Source organism: Equus asinus, chromosome 15, assembly GCF_041296235.1.
Source record: "Equus asinus isolate D_3611 breed Donkey chromosome 15, EquAss-T2T_v2, whole genome shotgun sequence".
NCBI lineage: Eukaryota > Metazoa > Chordata > Mammalia > Perissodactyla > Equidae > Equus > Equus asinus.
In genome coordinates this window covers 26,036,059-26,057,690 of record NC_091804.1, presented here as the reverse complement: position 1 = coordinate 26,057,690, position 21,632 = coordinate 26,036,059, and the positions used below count along the sequence as shown (strand labels likewise).

The 21,632-nt window shown below is 43.9% G+C and overlaps 1 protein-coding gene across 15 annotated transcripts in view; it reads right to left on the bottom strand.

Moving 5' to 3' along the window:
* The window catches only part of RALY (RALY heterogeneous nuclear ribonucleoprotein), a 79,049-nt gene that overhangs the window by 8,531 nt on the left and 48,886 nt on the right, over positions 1–21,632 (bottom strand). For 4 of the 15 annotated variants that reach the window (XM_070485779.1, XM_070485786.1, XM_070485776.1 and 1 more), the window contains exon 3: positions 10,667–10,704. The exons of the other annotated variants lie outside the window; for them this stretch is intronic. The gene's annotated coding sequence lies outside the window, so the exon portion shown is untranslated. The remainder of the gene's footprint in view (positions 1–10,666; positions 10,705–21,632) is intronic. 15 annotated transcript variants of the gene reach the window in all.

Below are 21,632 nucleotides of genomic sequence, written 5' to 3'. Positions count from 1 at the left end.
TGTGAGGCTAGACCCCCAGGTTGGGCTCAAGGGCTATCCATGGCCCATATCCTGGCTAAACTGGATTGCTTTGTGCCTTCTCCCACATATACCTCTACAGCATCCAGCCTCCCTGTTTTTACTCATCTTACTAGCTGCTGACCTCATGCCAGGTGGATTACATATGATCCCTCATTTGGTACTGACATGATAAGCAGAACCAGGACATTTTACAAGAAAGGAAATATATATTTAGAGGTCACAATGCTAGTAAATAGCAGAACTTGGATTTGAACCATGGTCTGCTTGACTTCAATTCATTTAAACTCACTCCTTTAATGCTCATCTCAAACATTACCCTATTCAAGATCTAAATTTTAAGATCTTCCACAGCTTTTCTTATCTTCCTTCAATGTGGAGCCACGGCAAAGAGGTCACATGGTAACTGCATGGAATGTTTGCTCTAGAACAATACCCTATTATGAAAATTGCTCAGTCTGATTCAGACATGAACCAAGCTATGGCTGTCTTTATTGATACCAGCCATTTAGAAAAAGGTGAGCTAAATAAGCCTCACTGAGCAGAGCACTCACTGTGGGCTAAGGCTGGCATACAATATGGAATAATCCCAAGACCTCATGAGCATTATTACTACCATCCATATCTTACCAGAAAGAGACTCCAAACAAGTTCACTAACTTGCCAGGAATGGGCATTCAAACCCAGGTCAGTTGGTCCTAGAGACCGTTTCTTCGACTTTATCACCTTCCTTCCCAGAGCTAAAGCCAATTTAAATACTATAGTAAGTCAGCATATTTATCTGAAAATTGTTTTTAATAAGTTAATTTTTTAGAGTTACCCATTTTTTATACTTACTCAAATTTTGTTCTCTTTGCTTAGAGATGATACTATGTCCACACTTGGCTCTCTACACTCTGGAAACGTCTTTTACCCCAAAGGGCTGTACAAATTGCTCCTACCCCCTTCCCTGGACAGGTTGCATCTGGTCATGGCTCCAGAAGGAACAGAAGAGGAGGCTCAATTTCAGCAGGAAAGGCCTAACAGTAACCCTTGGCATTTATACTTCCTGGCCCAGTCTTCTGCTCATTGGCATGGGTTGGTGCAACACCCTTTTGGAGCACTCCTGTCTCAATATCCCATCCTAGGGCTATTTCAGAAAGTGCTAAAGACCCCAAACAGTATATATAAAAACTTTTATCAGCCTCGGCTAACCATAAACACCTGCCTATTTACCTAACATTTTTGGGCAGACAGGGCTTTTTTCAGTGAATTAGAGAAGAGCTGAGTATAAGCTGGGAAATCTGTATCTTTTGTCTCACTGGGAAAAAGATCCTTTTCTCCTCAATCCTCCCAGCCTGGAAGATGGCACGTTCTGACCAGCAGATGGCACTGTTTGCAAGGGAACCATAGGCTGGACCTGAGAACGATTCTGAGGAAGAACATGCCTCTTCGGCTAGGCTTGCAGTAGTAGCTCCATGGAATGACTGGGGTGAAGTGTGCACCATCCTAAGTAAAGGAAGGGGACTGAGAGGGCACTGCTACTGATGAAGGAGCAAGTGCCAGCTTTGTACCTGGCCTGGAAGGGACAGACTCTTTTTTGTTACTCAGTTTGCCTTTGCATCCAATCAACATTTATTAAGCAGTGAGGGACACAAGAGATTACCCATGAAAACACGTAACACAGTGTCCATATGCAGCAGGAAATGCTTAATGTATGTGGGTTCCTTGGGTTCCCTATTCCTCACAGTTCTCTCTGACAATCCCTTTCCTATTTGGATGAGAGGCCATTCAAGTTTAATTCTTTGTCCATCCATGGGTATATAAGAAGTTTGTGAGGCTCCTCCACAGACATCAGATAACTCTCTCCTGGGTGGTTCAGCTCAAAGCCATTAAGTTTTGGCCCAGGGAGATGCCCCCTGCTTTGGCTGAAGGGAACCAACCAGGCCTGGGGTGGGGACCAAGACAGAAAGAGGAGAAGAGAGGATGATGGTCCAGAAATCTGTTGGTGATTGCTGGCTCTGCCACTGACCTGGTAGGGACATGACAGTTGGTAGGTTCCCTCAGACCTCTGCCAGGAGCCTCTAACACAACTGAGCAGGAAGCATTTGCTGAACACCTGTGCTTGGTGCTATGGTGGGATCAGTACTCACACCCTGGCTGGTGAGCAAAGTCCTTCAGGTTTGGCCCTACCCAATCTTTTCTCTCATCACCTGGGGTTTGGGACAATGTACATAAAAGGACTTGGCAAAGTGTGAAGCTCTTTACAAATCTAATAATTATTCTGACTAGTTAAGCTTCTCTACTCTACTAACACCGCCATTTGCGGGTTCATTCTAGATGAGGGTTAAGGTCAGACTGGAGCACATTCTGAATGATGCCAAAGGAGAGGCAGCCAGAAGCCATGTCACACGAAGGTCAGTTTTCTGATCTGTAGAGAAGGGACTCAGGAAGTGTAAGCATGTGGCCCCTCTGGGTGAGGAATCTCCAGAACTGAGGAGAAATGTCCACCTGAAGCATGCTCCAGGCATGCAACCCCTGTACTTCTTGCCTAAACAGCCCTCAATCTGCTTTCAAGGCCTGCACACTCCTCAGAGGGTAGGTTCGTACTGCCTAAGTCCCAGGGGATAGGTGTCTATGTAGGTATGGAAAAGCTTGAGTTTCTACCATGAAGCGCCTCAAAGTGAGGGATGGAGTTGAGGGTAGGAAATGAAAAGGAAGCATGCCTAGAATAGCTCACTCGGAACTGCTCGGTTCAGGTACAGAATCCCCAAAAGTCAAGAACTCTAAATTCAGACATGGTCTTCCAGGTTGTCATAAACTTAACAATTTGTTAGCTTCACTTATAAGCTTCAAATATTTAGACATATGATTACGTGGGTCTCCATCTGTTCTCTTGCTCTGCCCTGCACATGTTACAGTCAGGCCTGACAAAGCCTGGGGCACAGTAAGTGCTCAATAAATGTTAGGGAAGAAGCGGTGAGGATAATGTCCCAGAAAGTGGTGAGAAGGGCTAGCTGTGGCCCTGCCTTAAGGCCGGTGGTGGGGGATGGGGGGAGTGTCCTTGGGGGCTGAGGTCCCCAGGCATACTTTTCTAGTCTCTGAACCAAACACATCCCTCCACAGACCAACCATCCCCAACTCAATCTTTCCAATGTAATTCTTTATTGGCTCTTCCAAGCTTCTCCCTAGCTTAGAGTGGGAGCCCTAGAAAATATTGACATCCTATTCAGCAGAAGCTGCTTGACTCGATAAGCTATTCTAACCCCTGGGCCAAGCTCCATCTCACAGATTAGCTGTGTAATTGAGAGCAAGGTGCCTATAGCCCCCAGAGGCCCCATGCTTAGCAATGAACTAAGGAAAGGTGGGTAGAGTCATTGCTCTTGGCGGTGGGAGTAGGGGAAGTGAGAAGGGGAGAGAGAACCAGACTTCTCCCCAGAGACTTCTGCAACATCAGATTGGCAGGGACCTTAGTGAGCATGGAGCTTATATGCCCTCACTTTGAGGAAGAGAGGAGAATGGACTTGTCCAAGATGCCACAGCGAGTAGCAGGGCCAAGAACCCCATGGGTTCTCTGACTCTTAAGTCTAAGGTTCTTATGTTCCATTTTTCCTTTTGGGCTAGTGAGAAACAAGCCCCCAGGAAAGTGAAGAGCTGGGAGGCAACAGACCAGACATACTAGAGAAAACTGAGGACTGGCTCCCAAGTAAGTAAGCCTTCACCTTTACCTGCTGGAGAAAAACTGCTGCATAAAAGCTGGGCGCTTGAGATAATTAAAACCCACCAGGGACGCAGGCTTTGAAATGCAATTTACAGCTCAAAGAGATGAGCGCCCTTCACCAGTCTACAAGAATAGAGGAAATTTGGCAAAAACAAGTAATTTCTCCCAGTTGAAACATTTCAGAAGGAAGCTACATTTTGGACGACAAGAGCCAAGCCTGAACATGTGGTAAAATGACATGGCTTTGTAAAGGTAGAAAAGCTCTAAAGGGTACCTCCACCCCTGAACTCTGGATAAATGAGACCCCACAGAGGGCCATCACCACAAAAGAACAGCCTCTAATTACTGAGTGCCAAAGATGTGTCAGAGACTTTACATACTTCACCTTACTTAATGCTCCCAACAGCCCTATGAGGAAGTATTTTAGATAGGGAAGCAGAGGCTCAGAGGCAAAGTAACTAGTTAATAGAGCAAGGCCAAAACTGGAACCCAGGTCTGTTTGACTCCGAAAACCTATCCATAGAGATGCTTTGGGTACTGATTCTCATGGTGAAAATTTGTCACCTTGAACCAGTCACACCCTCTCCTTGGTCCTCCCCTTACCCTTTTCTACTTCAATGCCTCACATCTGCACAGGATTTTAATGAACGAAGCCAGTTTATATCCTTGATCCTGACATTGTTAGCCCCATTTCATAGTTGAAAAAGCTGAGGATCAGCAAAGATAGGTAACTTACCTAAGGTTATCCAGCTAGTGAAGGGGGTAGCTAGGGGACTTGAATCCAGAATTCTTGTTCGACATTCTACATGCCACTGTCTCAACAACTGTACTAAAGCTCTGATTCTGCCACGTCACCCCTCATGCTCTCCCAATCCTGCCTATCAGGATCAAGTCTAGCCTTCAGCCTAACCTCTGAGGTACTTAGCCATCAGAACACTCACTCCCTCAACTCTGTAAATCCTCCCAGGACCAGATCGCTTCTTGAAATGCTCATTTCAAAAGAGGAGCTGCTGCTCTTGGTCCTGATGCCCCCTACAGTGCTATTTAGAGCCTCTGTCTGGGCCAGTCCTGCTGGATACCTCTGGCCTTATTCTCCAGCATAAGGATGGCGGGGGGGGGGGGGGGGGGGTCACACCAGCCTGCGGCCAGATCTCTGCCCTTAGATAACCCTGGGTACGTCTGGGCAGTTTTGAAAGAAAACAGCTATCAGTCTTGGGGAGGCTATTTCTAGAGAAAGCTAAGCAATCAGACTGATGAGTGCCCAAGGCCTCCTTGGTCCAGAGGCTCCTGCTTACCAGGCAGCCAGGGATAACAGAACATCTATTAATCTCATTAAACTCGCCAGGCCCCAGCTCATTAGCATTGCCCAAACAATCATTACTGGGCAGACAGGACTAATTTCCCAAGGAGTGCTCTTCAGTTCCTGACAATTCCCATTCCCATGAGAAACCCCAGTTCCCAGCACGCTGAACAATGACGGCTCCTGGGATTGGTGAGAGTGTAATGGGTACAGGCTACATGTCCAGGAGGCCTAGTCCTGGCTCTGCTGTTCTTAGTTATGTGACCTGCAACAAGTCATGTAATTTTTCTGAGCCTTATCATCCTTATTCTGAAAACAGAAATCTTTTTCCTGATTACCTTTCCAATCTGATATAAAAATCAAATAAGTGGTCTGGCCTGATGGCATAGTGGTTAAGTTTGTACGCTCTGTTCAGTGGCCCAGGATTCGTGGGTTCGGATCCCACACACGGATCTACACACCACTCATCAAGCTATGCTGTGGCGGTGTCCTACATACAAAAGTGGAGGAGGACTGGCACAGATGTTAGCTCAGGGACAATCTTCCTCAAGCAAAAGGAGGGAGTGGGCAACGGATATTAGCTCAGAGCCAATCTTCCTCACACACACACAAAAAATCAAATAGGCGAATCGAAATGAAAGCATTCTGCTCCATCTGTAAAATACTATAAAAAAAATAGGAGGATTACGCCTATTTTTATTATTACACAATTCCTATCCCTTTCACTCATTCAACAAACATTTCTTGAGTATTCTCCTCTGTGCTGGCACTGTGGAGATAGTGGGAAATAGTGCTCATGGGCCTTGTCCTCTACTTCCTTTTTAAGACAGCCCTCTCTCCAGGAACCTGTTTGTTTCCTAATAACAAAGGAAAAATGCACATGAAATAGTGGAAACAGCGCAGGCTCTGGAGTCAGATAGGACTGAGTTCCAATCCCAGCCCGACCACTTATGAGATATAACCTTGGACATGTCTCTCAACCTCACTGGGCCTCAGATTCCTCAAGTACAAAGCGGAACTTATACCAACTTCCCAGGATAAAGATTAGAGATAGTATGTGTAAAGTGCCCAGTATACTGGCTGGGACCAGTATATTTACATAAGAAAGTCAAATGCCCTAAGACCTATGAAAACAGGTGATTAATCTAGCCTGGCGCTCTATATCCTCCACATCCCAGCCCTAATGTTCTTTACCCATGTTATCTCCCAATGCTCCACACTCCAGCAAAGAATAAGGGAGTCACGGTAGGGGGCTTGTGCATGCTCTCTCCCTTATCCTAGTATCTATAGGAACCAAATCTAGAAACTTCATGAAGTTGCCCCTTCCCCATGCCTGTCAAATCTCTACCACACAGGACTGAGAAAGCAAAGAACGCTGGCTGGGAGGAGTTCCAGGCCTTGCTGAGCCACTGACTCACCCCTCAGCTATAGCATAGGTCTCTGGTCCTATACTGTAACACTGGTATCAGCATCTAGTAGGCCCTGAGGGGAGACTCCAAAGCAGAAACAGAAGGCAGAGCTGAGGCCTCAGTCATCTCTCCCCACAATGTGGTCTGGATATATATATCCCATCTTCCCTACATCTTGTATCTTAACTCTACCCCTGACTGTGGCTAAGGTTAAGGCTTAGCATCTGTGACAAGCAACCCTTATAGTTATGGGGGGAAGGCAACAAGGGGTGGGTAGGTATAACCGTGGGCCTATACTCCCCAATACTGAGTTAAAGTTAGGGACCTACAAATGATTGTCAACCTCTTTATTTTTGCCAAAACTAGTCATCCAAACACCCACCTACCAATTCAATCACAATAGATAGCCAAATACCCACTGAGCTAACAATGGGCTAGGTGGTAATTAACAAACGAATCGTTCATTCATTCATCCAGCAACTGGTCTGGGATCTGATCTCAAGGAACTCCAGTCCAGCAGGGGACATCCACCGTGGCCACAAAGCACACATGCCCTGGCTGGAGTCTGCTGCCCCAGAAGCAGCCCAAGCAAAGCAGTCTGGGATATCAGAGAAGGGGTAGGAGCATCACAGAAGGCTCTAGAAAAAGAGTGTGTGTATAAGATGAATTCCCACTGGGTATTGGGATATGGGGAGAGGCTACACCTGGCAAGAACAATGTACAAAACATGCTGCTTTCTCCTCTTTGCTCCCCCTATTCTGCCCTTCCTGTTGCATATACAGGGCAAGGCTGGAAATAAAAGTCTGAAATAGGAGAATTTCTTCAGTGCTGTCTCCTCTTTCCTTGATAGTTGCATACAATTCTTGTCATGAAGGGGACAAAAGGGGAACACACAATTTAATTTTCGGCAACTTTATACCAGGGACTGTGTTGGAAGCTATATATGCATAATCTCTCATAATCCTGATCATAATCTACTGAAATAAGTAGAAGTATCATCTTCACTCTACAGATGAAGAAACTGAAGCTCAGAGAAAGCTTAAATAATTTGTCCACAGTTACATTAAGCAGCATAATCAGGATAAAAAGACCTCAAGTTTGTCTGGTTCTAAAGCCTGTGCTCTTCCCACTCCACTAGATTCCTCCCACTGACACTCCCTCCCCCATGGGAAGACTGGGCCTGACTTTGCTGCTGATGTGCCACATGAACTTGGGTTTTGGAGCACGTGACCACAAAGGGCCCTTCCAGGGTTAATCATGCGACCATCATTACCAACAACTACTGAGCACTTATTACATACCAGGAACTGCTGTAAGTCTTCTGCTATGAGGTGGGTGATGGTATGTATTGTGTCCATTTCACAGATAGGAGACTAAGGGGTGGAACTCAGTCCTACACAAGCCAGGAAATGGCAGAGCTGGGACCAGTCTGGATGAGACCAGAGCTGGTGCTCTTAACTTTGGCCCAGAATGACTTCGTGCTAAGAGTGCCCTGTACCTGCCAGGAGCGCAGCTTCTAACACTTTCTGATCCTTTGGGCATAAACTCCTGGCGCCTTGCTGAGGGCATACTCTCAAGTCTGAGAGCCAATAGGCACATCCTGTGAGCCTAAGGGAAGCCTCCTCCCCCTTCCCACACCTTAAGGGGCCGGCTCCTCACAGTGATAATGTAGCAAGATTAGTCACTGCTTGCTGTCGGTTGATTATAGCTATTCTTTTCTGTAAATGAAGTTTAAAAGTCATCAAAGGGTTTGTCAGCTGTGACTTATGAGCCTCTTTTCCACCGGGAAGTCAGGCAGTGACAAATGCCCCTCTCGTTCTGCCATCCATTACAAGTTGGAAGGTGCCATGTTCCAATTACTAGAGACCCCAGTGGAGCTCATGGAAAACCCTGCTCCAGGCTGCAGCCATTACTCAGGCCTGGCAGGGCTGCCAGCAGAGCTGCCCAAGGCCCAGGCCCCACTGGGTAAGAGCATGGAGTAACAGCATGTTTCTGACTCCGTAAGCCAGCCCCTTCCATTCCTTATTTGTGTTATCCCTGGCGGGTCTATCCCAGACACATTTCCCAACTGAGTAAAAACATGGGCACCTTGTGGGCTGTCTCAAACTACCCAGGATCAAGACTGCCTAAGACAAACAGATATGAGGAACATAAGGTTATGCTACCAGGTGGCGTAAGTGGGGAATATGATGCTCAGGAGGAAGGGAAGAGTATAAACAACCTATGATGTTCAGAGAAAGTAGAGACTGGGATTGGCCCCGTGGCCGAGTGGTTAAGTTCACATGCTCTGCTGCGGTGGCCCAGGGTTTCACTGGTTCGGATCCTGGGCAAGGACATGGCACCGCTCATCAGGCCACGCTGAGGGGGCGTCCCACATGCCACAACTAGAAGGACCCACAACTAAAATATACAACTGTGTACTGGGGAGATTTGGGGAGAGAAAGCAGGAAAAAAAAAGAAAAAGAAAGTAGAGATCATCTAGTGTAATCAATTGCCTCAGTACTCAATAACCATTATAATGTCAAGCCCTGTCCAGCTAAATGCTGGGGAACCAAAGACGAATAAAACATAGTCAGTGCCACTCAGGGTAGATGGGATAATTAAGGTCTAAAAAGAAGTGACTTGCCCAAGGTCACAAAAATAAGTTAGGGTCAGTGACGGATTGAGAAAGCAGGTCTCCAGACCTCTAGCGAAGTAGAGAAAGTGGAATGACAGGGAGCCGTCCCGTGTGCCAGGCTCTTTATGCAGAACATGACATAGTTAAGTGTGCCAGCTCCCATTCAAATCCCACCTGCACACTTACTACAGGTTTGACTTCTGGCAAATCCCCTAATCTATCCAAGCCTTAGAAAAATGGGAATGATAAAATTTATTTCAGAATTGTGGTGAGGATTAAATAAGATAATACAAGTACAACGCACAATGCAGGCATATATTAAGCATCCCAAAATATTATTTCTCATCAAGTAATTCCCAAAACAATTCGAGGCAGGTATTATTAATCTCATTTTACAGACAAGAAGACTGCAGCTTTTTCTCACTCTGTCACATTAAATAAGCCAGTACTTCTCAAAACTATTTGTGGTGAAGGACTAGCTTTTTGTTGGTTTTACTTTCAAGGCATTAAGGATAAATACTTCGCAAAATATAATAAAAACGTCCAATTACTCTAAAGGTTTCTAAGCACTTACTCTCAATTTCTATGCTTAACACAAACTAGCAACAGTTTGCGAAATGTCATTGATTCAGTGGGCTACACTTAGAGTAGAACAGTTCTAAGTCACTCTCACCCATCCCTGCCAACCTCTATAAAAAGGAAAGCAAACAAGGAATAGAGTTTATTTAATTTCTTTCAAGTCCTTTAGCCTGATTTCTTTTAGACTTTGGTGTTAGACTAATTTGCAAAAACTATCCTAATCTTTTTCCTTTTTGCTTTTCTCAAGAGAGAGAAGGGTAAGCAGGCCAAGGATGAGTTCAAGGATTTTCCACCAAACACTTTAGAAGGTGATTTATCTTGGTAACATGCTCTAGGTCATGCTATATCCTGCAAGGGAAGATGATCTAGGCTTAAAGGGGACTGAACAACCTTCCTGAGGCCTGAGGGTCTGAGAGGAAGGCATACTCCTGAAGAGAGTAATACTCTTGGACTCTCTCTCCCCACACCAGAAGACATGAGGAAACCAGCCAGGAAGAGGAGGCATGCTGTAAATTTTCTTTTTGATATTTCTGATTTTCAGTCTTGTATCATGGCTATTTACACAGCAGTCTTCTCTCTCCCTGTAGGGAGTTTCTTGAGAGCAAGATGGACATCACATTCATTTCTGAATGCCACCATCCACCCAAGAGTATGATTGGCTGGGGGAGACGAGCAGCTCTTAATCAGTGTGCCAAGACACAACAGTGTATCTTGAATCTTCCAGGTGCATGGCCAAATTTTCATCAGTGTACAAAACTTCTTTTTGTTCTAACTGAGCTTACATGGTGCTATCTTTCAGCACAACCAGAGCTGAGTGGGTCATATGACACAGTGTAGAGAGGAGTACAACCTGCTGTTGTGATTAATGGCCTTCCATCAAGCAGGCGCCAAAGCCTGAATGTTTACTCCCATGTGAGAGGCCATGTAATATGGTCAAGAGAGTAACCACTGAAACTAAAATGCCTTCCGCTCTGCCACTGAACTAGCTATATGACATAACCTTCGGGAAGTGTCTTAAGTTCTTTATGCTTCAGTTATCTCACCTGTAAAACGGCAACAGCAATACATATCTCTAGGGTTGCTGGAGGATAAAATAAAATAATTCATTTAAATATTTAGAACAATGTCTGACACATTAGAAAGTATGCAAATATTAGCTACTGCTGCTATTATTATTGTTATTGTTTGAACCTGCAAGAACCTTACCTTGTGAGTATGAAAGGGAAGGTGGTGAGTTTATGCAACATTACCCTAGAGCTGAATTGTGATCAAGGAAAGAATACTGTGCGTACAATGAAGTCTCTTCAAGTGTGTCACCAAAATTCTAGTATTTGGAAATGTGCCCTGAACATAAAAGGAATCACAGGAGTAGGTACTCATTAAGTGTTGAATGAATACATAAGTGAGTATCTCGAGTTAAGCGGCCCCCAAAGAATACAACTTGACAAAGGGGTCAGGAAGATGCCCTTAAGTGAAGGCTCCCAGAAAGGCCTCTTTGTACCTTGAGGACCCAGAAGGCAGGTTGGGCTCCCCTTCTGAGCTTGGGGCCTCAAGGGCTAATATTCCAAGAAACTTCTGCTTGCTCACTATTCTGTCTCTCTGATGGAACCCCCACGTTCTGTGGCTACTCTATTCTGAACAAGGCTGCAGAAGGCTGTGCCATGGTAGAGTACACATTCCCATTTTCTCTATTAGATGAAGTGACGGACTCTCCGAGGAACACAGAGCGGGAGGCCTAAACTCTCCCATAACAGGCCTCATCCTAAGTTAAAACACTAATAAGGGGATTATCAGCTTTGGATTCCTGCTTGCCTGTGGAGCCCTGGGTCCTGAATCCCACCTCTATTAACTGCATGTACTTGGGAAGGCACTTCACTTCTCTGAGGTTCAAGGTTTCCCATCTGTGAAATGGGGATGAAAATCCCTGCCCTGCCCACTTGCAGTGCAGGTTGTTGTGAGGGTCAAAAGAGACAGCATATACAAGTATACTGTTACCTGAGATGTGCTATGTAACTGTGGACAGGAATATTCCCTGGGGTGGACACCTGCTACAGGTCTTCCTAGACAGAGGCACCCAGGCAGGAAGCCAGTCGTCTGGAAGGAGGTGGATGGCGCATAACTTGGGACTGCAGTCAAGCACTATGCCCCTCAGGTATAAGGCAATTGATTAAAATCCTTTCATGTGAAATCAGTATTTTCCTCATTACAACAATCCTTCTTGAAAACACCGAATGCCACCTCTCACAGCCCCACAAAAGCTTGATCCTGCAGACAGCATATATACGTATTTTTTAAAAATTTCTCACAGTCAGACAAAAAAAGCTAAGAAAGTCGACCTCTCTCCAGGGTACTGATCTAAATATAACTTAGGGCTCTAAGCATCATCCCACAGTGCCGTATGTTTGGCCCAAAGGGGACCACTGAGAATGACGCCATAGTCATAGCTACTCTGCCTTTGTCGTCCTGGTAACAATGTTAACTCCACAAACATTACTAAGCATCTGCCTCTTCACTATCGAGCCAAGTGTAAGTGTGCTACCTCCTGTTTAAGACCCTTCAATGGCTTCTTCCTACCACCAAAAACCAAGTCCAACTCCTTTAATGTGGCTCACAAGCCGCTTCAAGAGTTAAGGCTACCAAATCCTTACACAACAATCCTCTGAGGGGCTATAAGTCACACTCACTTTACAGATGAGTAAACCCTAGTGCAGAGAGGCAGTCAGCTGACCAAGGTCACACAGTGAGCAAGTTAGTATGAACTGGGTTCTTCCTGAAGGGCTGGGAATCAGACTCCAAAGTATAGACTTAAGTTCAAAACAACCTTTTCTTGGACTAGTCTATACAAGGCAGGTATGGGGATGGAGCATTGTATGGCTCAGGGAGCTGCTTAGACACTGTCCCTTGTTGGAGACTGCCAATCTGACCTCTCTCACTCCCAGAGCTGCAGCATCATTGACAAATTTGGCATAATGACCAAAATTTTCATTTGCATGTAACATGGTACACATTCGCATATCTAAGTTCAAGAGACCCTCTACCACAAGCAACCAAAAATCCAGTACAACTTGGCAAAAAACTAGTCAGCCCCCAAGACAACTAGCATACACATCCAATACTAATGAGCTTCTAAACTAGTCAATTCAACTGATCATGACAGAAGCAGCTGTGGTATCTACAGTCTTTTCCCCGTGATCATCTTGAAGAAATTAACTCCTTCTGGTCCCCTTACCCCTCAAAAAAAAAAAAAAAAAAGACACCACACTAAACAAGTTTCTACACTGCAGTAGATGGTAAAAAAAAAAAAAAAAGAAAGAAAGAAAGAAAGAAAAAGTTTTCCCAAAGCTTTAATAGATGTCTCAGCTACAGGAGCAAGAGCACGGGCTTTGGACAGAGACAGACCAGGGTTTAAACCCAGGATCAACTGCTTACTTACTAGGTGTGTGACCTTGGACAAGTCCTTAAATTTCCTAAGCCAGTGTTCACTACTAGGCATATACTTCTTCCCCCCACATACTGAGTCATTCCCTGATTCACATACTGAACCAAGCCCTGCTGATTTGGCCTCCTAAATATTTTCAGAAGGTAGCCCTGTCTCTCCATTCTTAATATCACTCTTCAAATTCATCCTGCACACAGCCACTAGAATAGTATCACCGCATCACTCCTTTGCTTAAAACTGAAATTAAGGTTTTTCCTTCATTATTTCAAAATTCTTAGCCAATAATTTGAGTATGTGTACTATTTAGTGTGTCTATTTTTTTAAATTACCATAAGAAATCACCTAAACCCCCCACTCTTCTATAGAACATAACTACTGTTGGCATCTTTGTCTATTTCTTTGCAGGGCTTTTTTCTTTGGCATTATATTTGGATTATGTAGTTAGATCATTCACTCAATCCTGTAACAATTTTTTTCAATTAACATTATAACATATTATATGTTATAACATATTTGTCCTTATTGCTGCACAGTTTTAAATCATCATTTTTTATAACTACAAATTTTAATAACTCATAGTTTTCCCGAGTGGATTCATCATAGTTTAGCTTGGTCATAGTTTAGGTGGTCATTTAGGCTTTTTCTGACTACTCACTACTATAAATAATAGCATCTGAGGGAAAGTTTATTCTATATATTGGATTATTTCCTTAGGACAGATTCCCAGAAGTGGAATTACTGTGTCAAAGTGTATAACATTTTTATGGCTCTGGAGATACACTGCCTAATTGCTTTCCAAAAGTGCTGTACCAATTTACACTGCTATCACCAATGACTGCTGCTTTCATGGCAACCTCACCAGAATCGAGTATCATCATAATGTGTGTGTATAGGGGTGGGGGTGTTAATCAGTAGAGGAAACCCAAATCCTCACTGTTGTTTTCATATATATGTGAAGATAATAGTCTCCTGTGTTTGTTTACTCATTTTTGAGTCTACAGAGTTTTGATGCCACAAAGAAGTTATTGTAGGTTCCTAGGCAGAAGAAAAACATGCTGAAAAATTTATTTACTCATTTATCAAAAAATCATTTCTTTAAAAAAAGTCATTTATTGAGCACCTATTACTGTCACTGTACAAAGTATAGAAGAGAACAAAGTACAATCCCTGACCCAGAGGAATTCACAATCCAGTGGTGGAGATCTCAGGAAAACCAGAATCTATGTTTCATCTTGATAAGGGCTATGACAGGAACACTTGGGAACTCAGAGGCATGTCACTTAGCAGAGAGAAAGGAGAGGAGGGACTCAGAGAAGAGGCGTCATCAAGAAGTTCTGATCTTGTCCAGAGGAATGAATTGAAGTTAGCCCACACACAGATGAGAGACAGAACATTTAGGAAAGAGGAAAGTTGCAGAAGCTGAACAGAGCTTCCGTATTTAAAGAATAACCGTTATGTACTGTGGTTTGGCTGGAGTGTAGGCTGTAAGACTGCATGTTGCAGGAGATGACGGCAGAGAGAATGGCAGAGGCCAGATCAGAAAGAGCCTTGTGAGCCACTGAAGAGCCTGGACTTCACGGGAGTCATGACCCACTCCTATGCCATATGCAGGACAGTGCTCAGTAAGGAGGCAGTCACAAGTCCCTATAGCTCTTAGAGACTGAACCATACAAGTCAACCCCTGATCAGAGCATCTTGTCTGTGCTGACTTCTTTTTGTCTATGTGTTAGTATTCTCTCACTAAGCAGCAGCGAACTTTTAGGGTGTTTTTTACATCACCTGGCACATTGCTAGGCACATGGCAGGAGTTCCAATAACACTCATGGATCAGTTGGTGGTACCTCATGCAATAATTCACACATTCACAAAGTCCCTGCTGCCCTGGCAAGGCCCCTACCAATCTCAACAGATGCTCAAGTCACTGCCTCTCTTGGCAGATGTCCTGCCTCAGAGAGCTACCTCCCCCTTCTTGCTCATTCTGCCAATAAAAAAAATGTGCCTAGGTACAATAAGCTATAAAGTATGTGATAACCAGGGAGCACATTGGGTGGCCAGAGGGGAGGCTTGAGGGACATAAATCCTTCTCCACAGTACATCCCTCAAGCCAAGGACTCCCTCAGCCCTATCAGCAATTTAGGAACGCCACCACCTCCCCCCCATAAAAATAAAATAGGGTTTTCCAATTGAGCATGTTAAAAGTCTCCTTTGAGTAGCTACTGACCTTCTCTAAGGTATTACTACTTCCTACATTAACAACAGCTGCTTTAATGATGACAAGGATATTAATAGGGTGATTATTTCAACAATTAATAGCAAGTCATTCTTGCCCTGCTAGTTGCAGTACGAGCCGTGGGCAGTGGGATCTGATGTACTGCCTAAGATCCATCTGAGGAGACTGTATTAAAATGATCTGTTTCTGTGCTATCTCCCCTCCTAGACTGACTGTGAATTCTTGGATGGCAGGGACCACAGCCTATTTCAGCACAACATCGCCCCCTGCCTTTCAGGATAGGCCCTGTCCCAGAGTGGGTACTCACTCACGGAGTATGTGCTAAACTGAACTCCATGTACCACTGCCCCTGTCCCCATCCAAGCTTTTTAAGAAACAAAAAAGCAGGCTGTACAGATAACAAAGCCAGGACAGACTTGGGAGAGACAGGAAGGAGGCATCCGTACAGGGCAGTCCAATCCACCTCAGCCTTTAGGAAAGGCTGTTTTGTAATATAATAAATTATCATTATGATTTATTAATTGCTTATTATGTGGTAGATGCATTGCTAAGTATATTACTTCTCATTCTTACAACTTCTCTTTGAGGTAAAAATTATATCAAGGTCACAATGGCCCTTTCTGAGGCCGTTTTAGGACAATGACTCAGTGTCGGACTATCTGGGTTCAAATCCCAGCTTTGCCATGTATTAGCTGTATGATCCTGGGTAAATGACTTACCCTCTCTGTGCCTTAGTTTTCTCATTTTACAAATGAGAATAATATTACAGTACCTTCCCCATAAGGTTGTTGTGAGAATTCAATAAGATAATGCACCAGCAAGTTAAGCATTCAGGAATTTTCTAAATGAAAATACTATTACTATTGGCCCCATTTAACAGATGGCTCCAAATATCACACTCTTAACATTAAGTTAAGGTTAAGAGAGAGACTGCTTCATCAATAAAGCAGGACCAGAATCAATTTCTGATTTGGTGATGAAGGCTGGGGCCACAAGGAGCTTTCTGAGCACAAATCCATTGATGTGATGCCCCTGATGGAAACTCTTCAGGAAAGCCTTTGTTTCCCATCCCCCAAGCATATTCAGTCACTCGCTCCTCTGGACCCTGATTATGTTCTGTAGACCTCTGCCACAGCAACATTTGCTGCATTTTTGTATTCACATATCTGTCTCTCTCCATTAGACTCTGAACTCCTTAAAGGCAGAGACTCTTATTAATCTTTGTGATCCCAGCCTCCAGCAATGCCGTGGCAACCGGCAGATGCTCAGTGAATTTCTGCTAACAAACAGGTAAAAGAATCCTAGGTGGGCGCTGTGTCAACACAGTCACACATTGCTTAACAATGGGGATATGTTCTGAGAAATGCATCATGAGGCCATTTCATTGTTGTGCAAACATCATAAGGTGTACTTACACAAATCTAGATGGTATAGCCTACTACACACTGAGGCCATATAGTACTAATCTTATGAGACCATCGTTGTATATGCGGTCCGTCATTGACCAAAATGTCCATTATACAGCACATGACTGTAAGTGGTTTCCTAGTATTTCTGACGTGGCAACGCCTTAAAAGTGAACTGCATAGTTGGTGTTCATAAGATGAGCCCAAGTTCCTCACCCTTCAGTAGGGCAGAAGGACAGGCAAGACAGTGATGAGAGAGAAAAGAGGGCCAGAGTACAAAGCTAGGGACCACTGGTATCTGTGGTTCAGTAGCTCCTACAGGGAGCAGAGGCTCAAAAGAGGTTCAACCTGCAGCCCAGAGATTGCTGAATCTGGGCTTTCTGTAGTGGAGAATATGTAAGAGGTCTTCACCAAGCAGAGAGCAGCAAAGGCTAGAAACACCGCGATCCTTGTCAGCAATCAACAAAGTGAGTGAGACTCAGCCCTCCTTCTCTGAATTATATGGTGACGCTGAGCAATGGGCCCCACCATGCTGGCTTAATGGAAAGAACACTGGAGTGTTCGAAGACCTGAAGTTCATTCCTGGGAATGTACTAACGTTTCAATTAATAAATATTTCTTGGACATCTACTCTATTTCAGGCTTGCACCAGGCACCTGTAACACAACAATGAACATATCACTAATTTGCTGTTGGACTTCTCTGAGCCTTGGTATCCTCATATGACATGGGAGATAACCACTGTGTCACAGAATTCTTTTGAGTATCAGATGTGTTTTCAAAAGTCTACTATACAACTTTGCTAACATAAAGGTTATAATTTTACTGGATCTGAACTAGAAGGCTTAGTAAATGCAAGGATACCCCCACCAAATGCCAAGGACAACTCCCTCTGGGTCTGGATAGAAATCCAGCAGCACATTCCTACACACTGAATTCCATGGTGGAGATAGCAAAGGAAGAGCAGAAATTTGACATATTCTCTTCAAACCCCTCTCAGGATCCTTTCCATAGTTACTGGTGTCAGAATGTTCATCATTGGGAATTGCACTGAGGGCCTCTTGGATGAGCCCCCAAATACAACTGAAACTTCTCAAACCAAGAACAGATTTAAAGACTCTGTGGATTACAGGCACCTTTCCATACACTGAGCTAATTACCCGACCCTTGGTCCTTCAGCTGTTGAGAAACATTTGGTGGTCATTAAGCCTGTTGTTTCCTCATTTTCCTGCTTACTAGGATAAACACATCAAAATGGAAAGCTTGACGCTCTGACAATGCTCTCTGATTAGTGGTTTGCAGAATCCTCCCTCTGTAATTTTATGATTTGCCAGCTAGAAGAGGAAGAATGGTGGAATGCAAATAGTGGTGTGGCCCAAGAGGGAGTCGGGCACCCTGAACTTTAAACTTGGTTCTACCATGGATTAGCTCAGTAAATTTGGTTACAGACCTTAGTTGCCTCATCCAGAAAACGGAGAAACTAGATCAGATCAGTGTTGCAGGAACTCTTCTGTGGAAGACCTGTGTTCCTCAAGACGTTAACGAGAGTTCCTCAGAAAGGGGGCTCCAAGGTCAAATAAAAATAGGAAACTCCGCATACTCCATTCCCCCCTCCCACCCCCAAGAATGACATGCACACTAAGGCTCTGAGGAGTCAGCAGTAAAGAAATGTAATTCGCATTATGCGATCTGACTTTTCCCAGATTATTAACATCTGTTCTGAGGAAGACATACTAGAACAGACCTCTAGAGTCCCTATCAGCTCTAAGCCCCTGTGATTTGTATCAGAAGTACCCAGAGGCAGGTGCCTGGAGCATCCCTGCTTCCCTCTAATCCAGTTGTCTTAACCCAGTGAGGCACTTAAATGATACTCTGGTAAATAGGAATTTATAACACGTAGTTTACTTTATTGTAGTGAGTACTAATTTTCAAAGGCTCAAAATACAAGATACTTAAAACAAGGAGATGGGAACCTGTAGTTACTGAGCTCCTAATACCTTTTCTTTACTGTGCCGGCACTTCCCATACATCATATATCATTTAATCCTTAGACAACCATAAGACGTAAACATTGTTTCCTCCTATTACAGAGAAGGAAACCGAGGCTTGGAGAGGTTAAGTAACTTGCCCAAGGTTATGCAGCCACAAACTGGTGAGCACCAGATTTCAAACCCAGGATCACTTGTCTCACAACTTTCGGTTCTGACTGGGGCACTGTCACCCTGATTATCAGATAGTCACTAACCTTCCCTGGTCTCAATTGTCAAGTAGGAATAATAATCCTTGCATTGCTTCCCTCACAGAGCTGCTCCAAGACTCAAAGGCAATAACAGGTATGAAAAGGCTCTACAATGTATAAAGATATGAATATGAGAGACAACTGAAACCTTGTAAATAAATGTTGATATCTCCTTTTATGATTTATAAGATACTTAAGGTTCCTGCAGGCTTCCCATCATGGAAGTCAATTGTCCTTATCCCACTCACCTCCCTAAACAGTGCTCCTTAAAATTTTCCAGGTAGGATTTTGGATAAACAGGAAACATGTCAATTTCTCAGTATTGATTACTCTTCAGACTGTCTGTCTCACTAAGCAGCGAATCTGCTTAAAGGAGTCGGAAGTAAAAACAGCAGAGTGGGCAGGAGCCTGGTGAGAGGCCTATAGGTAGAACAGAGGCCAGATTGGCTGTGGGGCTAGATTCTCTAACCTTACCTTGGAACATGCCTGGGAAATTGGTCTAAAGGGTCATTTGGGACAGCAGATCATAGAAGCCTTTGTATGAAATCCATCTAGGAGACCAACAAGTATGTGTAGGGTGGGAGGAAGGGAAGGACAAGGGGAGGTGATGGGAGTCGAGTTGGCCAGCTTCACTTTTTCTGGGATGGAAAATACCTTGGCAGGGACCTAGGCATAGAAACAGCAGTAGATGGCTACAGGGCTCTCAAATCATCTTCCAGCCATGCCTGGGATCACACCCTCATGATCCACATTGCTGTGGCCATCTGCTCCCTCCAGCTTCTGGCAGACTAAGTCCAAAAACAACAGCAAAGCATTCTTGGAACCAGGCCCTAGCAGGGGACAGAGAAATAAATAAGAAAAGTTCCTACTCTTAAGGAAGGCACTGCACCAAGATGGTCTGAGCCTAACCAGAGACTCTCTTGTACAGAAAAGTCTCTGGCTGATAAGGTATATTCAAGAATTGTGTGAACTGGTAAAGGGGCACATTTATATGGTGACTGACAAATAATAATGCACAACTGAAATTTCACAATGTTATAAACTATTGTGACCTCAATAAAATAAAAAACAATAAATAAAAAAGAATCGCATAAATGAATCAAAGGAGCCTACATTCTATGACTTAGGAGCACCTGTTTGGTGTCAGAAGCCCTGGATTCCAGCCCTCATTCTGGCATGAATAATTCAGCGACTGAGCAAATTACTTAACTTCTGTAGACCTCAGTTTACTCACTTGTAAAGCAACCTCTGTCTACCCTGCAAGTTGCTATGTGTAGCCAATGAGAGAACGGTTGAGACGGTACTCTGTAAATGGCATGAGATGGAATAGTAGGAGCTGATGGAACACTGGGGCACATGGTCTTAAAAGTTTAGAGCCCAGTCTGGGGAAGCCTTAAAAGAAGCTCCCTTTCTTTCTCCCCAGCCAACTTATGCCTGCTTTTCTCACACTGGAGATGTTCTTTGCATTTTCAGTGAAGCGAGAAGGAAATTTGCCAGTCAAGTTGGAGACGGAAACATTGCCATCTTTCGACTTTTCAAAGTTTATTTGAAACTTTACTGTACTGCAAAAGACAGCACAAGATTTGGATTTATAATCCTAGCTTTTGTTAATCGAAAGCTATAAGACTATGAACAAGCCTTAACCTGAGTCTTAGTTTCCTAATCTGTAAATTGGGGAGAATTTTCTTAAGCCATAATATTGTGGTGAAGATTCAACTAATTAATAATGGAAAAGTGTTTTGTAACCCACAAAATGCTGCACAAATACCAGTCATTACAAAGCTGTCTTCCCATCAGCTCATGAGCTACACGGGACAGTGGTTATCACCACCTGACAGGTGAGTGATCAAAGTTTAGAGAAAATACAAATGATAACACACAGTTCAACTCTACTTCCTCCAGCAGAGGTAATTATTCCTTTGATTTATTATAGGAGTTGTTCATTAGTCTGTTTGCCTCATTAAAATGACAGATCTCTGAGGGAGGGAACTACATGCATCTCATGCCTTTTTCTACCCCAATTCTCAACATGGCACACCTAAAACATGTTAAATAAGTATTATCTGAATAATGATCAACATATTGGTAGCAGAAACACATCTAGAACCCAGGACTCCTAATACCAGGTCTAGGATTCTTATAACCATAAAGTGGCCAAAACCTCATAGATTTGACTCATCTTAACTTCTCACCTCTTCCCTCCACTCTAGCAAGACTCAACTTTCCATTCCTGGAAAGTCTCTGGGCCTTTATAGGCACTGATCTCTCAGCCTTGAACACTCCTCATCTTCTTTGCTGAGCTAATTCCTATTCACCTCTCTGTCTTGGAGGCCTTTCTAATTTCCCCTAATACTGGGTCAGGTAGTCTCTCTCCCCTCATCTCTGTTTTGTTTATCGCAGAATCCTGGCACACAGAATGTGTCAAAAGTATCTGTCGACAGTTGAATGAATGAAACATTGAAGCTAGAAATCCAAAGGTGATGCAGGGGAAGATTCCTGGCCTGGAAGTTAGGAGGCCTGATTCCAATTTCAGTCCTACCACTACTGTGTGTGGTGATCTTGGGCAAGCCCCAGTCCTTCTGTGGACCATCCATAACTGAGTTATCATCTACGAATGATCTCAAAAGGTCCTTTCAGTACTGACAATATATGAGACTTAGACTCATGCTAAGTCCTACATGTGAAGAACTTCTGA